The sequence below is a fragment of the Meles meles genome, chromosome 15 (genome assembly GCF_922984935.1).
Source record: "Meles meles chromosome 15, mMelMel3.1 paternal haplotype, whole genome shotgun sequence".
NCBI lineage: Eukaryota > Metazoa > Chordata > Mammalia > Carnivora > Mustelidae > Meles > Meles meles.
This window is the reverse complement of record NC_060080.1, coordinates 42541293-42547292: the sequence shown is the minus strand read 5'-3', so window position 1 is coordinate 42547292 and position 6000 is coordinate 42541293.

Here is a 6000-nt window from a genome sequence, read left to right as displayed (position 1 = left end):
CAGGTAAACTGGAACTGTTGTCACTCCTTCAGCTCCCTGTGATTCTGCACACATACTTCCTTGGTTGGTATAACTCCCAATTCCCCATTCATAAAATATTACTACCACTTTCAAGATACCCTTCACATACTACCTACTCTGTGAAGCCCTCCCTGGTAATACCGTTGGAATGGCACTTTCTTCCAGGTTTCAGTAACATATTGTACTTTCTGCACTATGGTTCTGAATATACCATGGTCTTGTTTTATCAGATAAATGGATTTGCCTGATGGTACTACACATTCTAGACATTAATTCTGAAACACTAACTTAAGCACCATATGCTTTCTTTCCTTTATTTGTAAAGCAGAGATGATGATACCTCAGAATACAGAGAATTGGGGGCGCCTGGGTGGCTCAGTGGATTAAGCCACTGCCTTCGGCTCAGGTCATGATCTCAGGGTCCTGGGATCGAGCCCCGCATCAGGCTCTCTGCTCCGCAGGGAGCCTGCCTCCTCCTCTCTCTCTGCCTGCCTCTCTGCCTACTTGTGATCTCTCTCTCTGTCAAATAAATAAATAAAATCTTTTAAAAAAAATTAAAAAAAAAAGAATACAGAGAATTGTTGGGAATATTGAGTTTCTGTATATAAAATATTTCTCACCGCACCTGCAGCATACTAAGCAATCAGTAAGTGATAGCTGTAATCATTTATTCAAATTCATGTCCCCACCTCATGTAGCTAAAGAAGAAAGGATGTACGTACCTTTACTTCAGGTTTCAGTTATATTTAAGAGGATATTTTCTTCTAGAGTGCAAGCTCCTGAAGTATAGGAAAGCTTTCTTAAGCTTCTTTGCACTCCTGGAATAACCAAATGTCTTCCACGGAGTAAATAATTTTTATTTACTGAATGAATAAATGATATGAATGAATAACTCATTTAGGTTGCTGTTGTCTCTGTGCACTGTGCATGATGTTGCAATGCAGAACAGAACTAATTGGTAGACGGATTTCCATTATAGTCTTGTCAAAGCTACAGAATTAGCACTTTTCCGAGCTATGCAAATAGGCAAATATCTGTTTTAATTAAGAGTATTGGAAAAAATCTTTCTTTCCCCCAGATGATCTTCTGACAGAATGTGATGACGTGTGTGTGTGTGTGTGTGTGTGTGTGTGTGTGTGTGTGTGTGTAGGCGTATGTGTATGTGTATGTATGTATGCATGTATATTATGCATATTGTGTATAAAAGAAACAATTATGTTTCCGTGAAGCAACGAAGGAAGAGATTTTAAGTGCCTGAAAGCAGATCTTTTTCCTAAAGCTGGACTTGGTAGATAGTAGGAAAAGGAGTATGTATCAGCACATTTGAAGGAGAGTGAGAGATAGACCTTTTACCAGAGGAGGGGAAGACAGAGAAAGATAACTTTTTTTTTTTTCCCACTAGAGTAGTTCTTTCCTTGGTTCCTAGAGCATTCATATATGAGCTTAAACAGTACGTGAAAATTTATATTATGAGTGAGCATATCGGGGAAGAGATTCCTGGCTTAAAGAATATTCAATTGTGCCTTTATCACTGTTATCCAGTAGAGATTTCTGAATACTAGAAGTGTTATCTGTTAGCACCATCCAATATGGCAGCTCTAGCCACATGAGACTGCTTAAAATTTTGTTTGTGCAGTTCAGAAATTGAAATTTTAATTAATTTTCATTAATTCCACTTCAAAGAACCACATATGGGTACTGACTACTTATTAGACAGCACAGGTCTATATTATCTTTAAATCTTCAACAGTATACAAAAAGCAATAATCATTTCTTTCATGGTCTTTTCAACTTTGGCACCCTTTGACTTTCTCAGTAAAATTTAGGAACTTTTAGCATCCGCTCATTTATCTTACGTATCCTCTCTGCTCATTAGAGTAATTTCAGAGTCCAGGTTTGGTAGCTGATCTGTCAGTGAGCAATGTGCACACACTTCCTGCATCTGAAATGCTATTATAATTAACTCAAAAGAGTTTTATCATAAATACAGGGGTTTTTCGGGGGGCGTCTGAGTGGCTCAGTTGGTTGTGTCCAACTTGTGATTTCAGCTCAAGTCATGATCTCAGGGTCATGAGATTGAGCCTTGGCCCCTCCCTCTTCTCTCTTTCTCTCTCTGAAATAAATCAGTCTTCAAAAAAATAAACAAAAAAATAAACAAAAAAATAAACAAGGCATTTGAATTATCCTTTCTGAGGCAAAAATGTACACATGCAAGAACTTTTATAAAGAAGTATCAATGCTTGTCAATTTAATACAAACTTAAATCCAACCTAATTTATCAGAGATGATAACCTTCTAGCAAGGAAATTGTTATGAATTGTTATTGTTATGAATGTATTGATATAATTTTCCATGCTGGATACTGGATTTAAAAATCTTGAGTATCCTTAGAAATTCTAATTCAAAACTGTAAGAAAATACAGTTTTAGAATCCATTCTGAGTTACTTAATGTTACTATGAGATCATGCAATGGAAACGATTATCTAAGTTGAAAGACCTAATTTCTAAATAAGAGAAAATTATACACTTTGAGAAAAATCATGGGCTTTTACATTGGTTATGTAGTCCATCATATACATCATATATATATGTACATATATGTGTGTATATACATTTTTTAAGATTTATTTATTTTAGAAAGAAAGAGTGGGAGGTGCGGAGGGGCAGGTGGAGGAAGAGAGGCTCAAGCAGACTCTCCAGTGAGTGTGGAGCCCATGGTAGGGCTTGATCTCATGGACCTGAGATTGCAACCTGAGTGGAAACCAAGATCTGACGCTTAACCAACTAAGCTACCCATGTGCCATATGTATTTTTTCATTCCTCACGTCTGCCTCTGGATATATATATAAAAAAAAAAAAAAGCAATTTCTTGACGTTAGAGATGGAGATGCTGAAAACTTCAATTTTTCCTTGGTTTTTAACACAATATAATTAGAGGAAATTCTCTTTAAGGATATGAAGAGCAAGATTTGTAACCCCAAGTGAAATCAGTTTGTCACCTAAAGAAGTTCCAGTGCTAGAGACAGTTGGAAGTGTAGGCTGACAAACTCAGTGATCTGGGTCATTTACTTTGAGAAGGATAAACTACTTAGCACACAGAAAGAGGCACATACCTTGAAATTCTACAGAATCAGGCAAGACTACCAAGTATTAATGTTACTGATATTTATTATTGATTATTTATTTTAAAAGCACTTATATAGATTTTAAAATTGCTTTCTAAGTCTTGATTCATCATGTCAGTCATGAATCAGGAAGCAGGAGGTACATTCACTTTAATTTTGGTGGCAAAGAAATGAGAAAACATCTAGGGCAAGATCCTCAAAGAAGAAAATAACTCATTTTAATCACTATATTTTTTAAATATCAACTTTTTTATTGGATCAGTTGAATAATATTTAAATGGAAAACCATCTGAACAAGGTTTTAGGACATGCATGTATTACACTAAAATTACACACTGTGGTTTCATGGTGATAGCCTTGTCTGTCTAGAAAACCACATAAACTGAGTAATGTTAAGATCCTCTACTTCTTTTGTTTTATAATTTTATATTATTATAGCATTGTATACAGAATAACCGAATAATAAAAATTCTATTATTGGATGTGTAATATATGTTTTATCAGGTGTTTGAAATGCCAGTCTGTTTTATCCAGTTTTTTATCCAGTTCATTCATTGCAAGTCAGTGAATGCATGGGGCAAGTTTATACCTGTGAATCTTAGGAAATCTTACGAATTTTAGAATTTTCTTTAGTTTGGATTTATAACCTTGCCTTGGGCCTTCATTTCATATCATGATGGTATCTGACCTCTTCTATTTGGTGACTGGAAGTAGATGGTAATTTTTTTTACCCAGCTGCTAAAGCTATTAGACATTTCAGAGAAGGTTTCTGTGAAGCATACGCTATATGGCAATCTTGCAGCACAGCATAGCAGACCATTCACACTAATGGTCACAGACTGAACTTCCCAGAGCAGTCATTCAACATGGCCATCTGAAATCATCCTATTTTTAATCTGTTTTGAAAATCAAAGATCCCACCATTTAAGGTCATTGGTCTGCTTTATGTTTCTTGTGATAGATCGTCTAATCTAGCTTGGAGGTGAAAGATGCAGTTAAGAAAGCAGAGTGAAGAAAATAATTTTGAGATGTAGCACTTTCAGCTTTAAAGGCTATTAATGACTAAAGGATGCAACAACAACAAAATATTTCTCTCTTTTAGGGACTACAGGTTGCTAATAGGATGCATAGTAATATGACTCTCTGGGCTTATGTTAATAGTATTTTTGTATCTTCTCATTCCTAATAAGCATCTTCAGAAAAACTTCTCTAGCAAGGGAAGTTGCCACATGTATGTGTATATGTGTGTGTGTGTGTGTGTGTTTAAATCATTTAATAATTTTGTTTGATACAAAAGATTTTTTTTAATTTAAAAATTTTGTAAAGTAATCTCTGTGCGCATTGTGGGGCTCAAACTCCCAACCCCAAGGTCAAGAGTCACATGCTCCACTGACTGAGCCAGCCTGGTGCCCCAATACTGTGTTCTTCCTGTCAATTTCACATGAGTTTATTCTCTATATATGAAATTAAAAATTCTCCATGTTTTGAATAAAACATAGGGAAAAATTCAAAGTCAGAAGAAAAGTTACACCTTTGGCTTCCCACACACCCCTGTGGTGTTTGAAATTTCTCTTCAGCATTTCAGTCAGGACTTTCGAAAACCACTGAGGCTTATATCTCTTGACAGTGCACTCACTACCTTCCAGGTTTGCAGAGCATATTCTATCTTTGAACACATGAAGGTTTTGGAAAGTTCTTTTTACATTAAACTGAAACATTTTTCATTTTAACTTACATATATTAATCTTGGCACTATTGTTTGAAACCACATAAAAGAAATCCAAATCCCTTTTCCATGTGACTTTCTCTTTCTAAACCTTTCAAATATTTGATGTTTGCAAGCAGGCACCATGATAAATCTCCTTCCCAACCCCAATACAATTTCAGACATTTTATAAAAGTCCTGATTGTTAGTTTTCTCACCATGCTTTTGTTCATATATGTCAGGGCATTCATTGTATTCTACTCCAGGAAAATAAAGTATAAACAGAGTTTTTGAGAGTGGGGCAGGGGGATGAGAGACATTCTGTTTCTCCTGCTTTTACAAACATTTATGTGTTCTTCCCTTCTCCCATAGGGATTGGAGTGGTTATTTACTGAATACTTCCAGTTTCTCCCTTCTGTTCATTTATTGGGTTCTTTTCAAAGAAGGGTTAACACTGTCAAAGAGAAATTGTATTGGACCATTACATAAGCGTAAAGACTATTGCAAAATTGGAGGGAGATTGAACTAAACTTCACTGACATATAAGGCAGGGACATTTTTAGGCACTGGTCTGTGCTAGTGGGAAAATTAAGGGGGAAATTGATTAATGTGATTATGATATCTGTGTTTGCTGATTGAAGTTTATCAAAGTTAGGCTCCTACCTATCCTCTCACAGAGACTGGGAGATAAGGGTTATGTCATTCTTGATGATTCTGTTTCAAAGGGGCGATTCTCAGGTTTTTGAGGAGGACAATCCTAGGTTATAAAACAGGCAAGAGTCTGGGAGAAAATTTGCATCTCAGAGGGCCAGAGAAAGAATTTATAACCGGGTCAAATGTTTTAAGAAAAAGAAGGTCAAAGGCTTATAGTCAGGAAGAAACCTGTCTAAAGTTTAGTCAAACTGAAGGTAATGTTAAGGCTGGTTTGGGCAATACTTTTGGTTGCTGAAAAACTGGCTTTCATTGGACATCTTTAATAGAGAAAGGCATATTATTTTAAGAAAGCATTAACTGGCTTTCTCTTCTGTTGCATTTCCCTATACCAAAGACCGTTCCTAGAAGTCAACTTTTTTTTTTTTAATATTTTTTATTTATTTGATAGAGAGAAATCACAACTAGGCAGAGAGGCAGGCAGAGAGAGAGGAGGA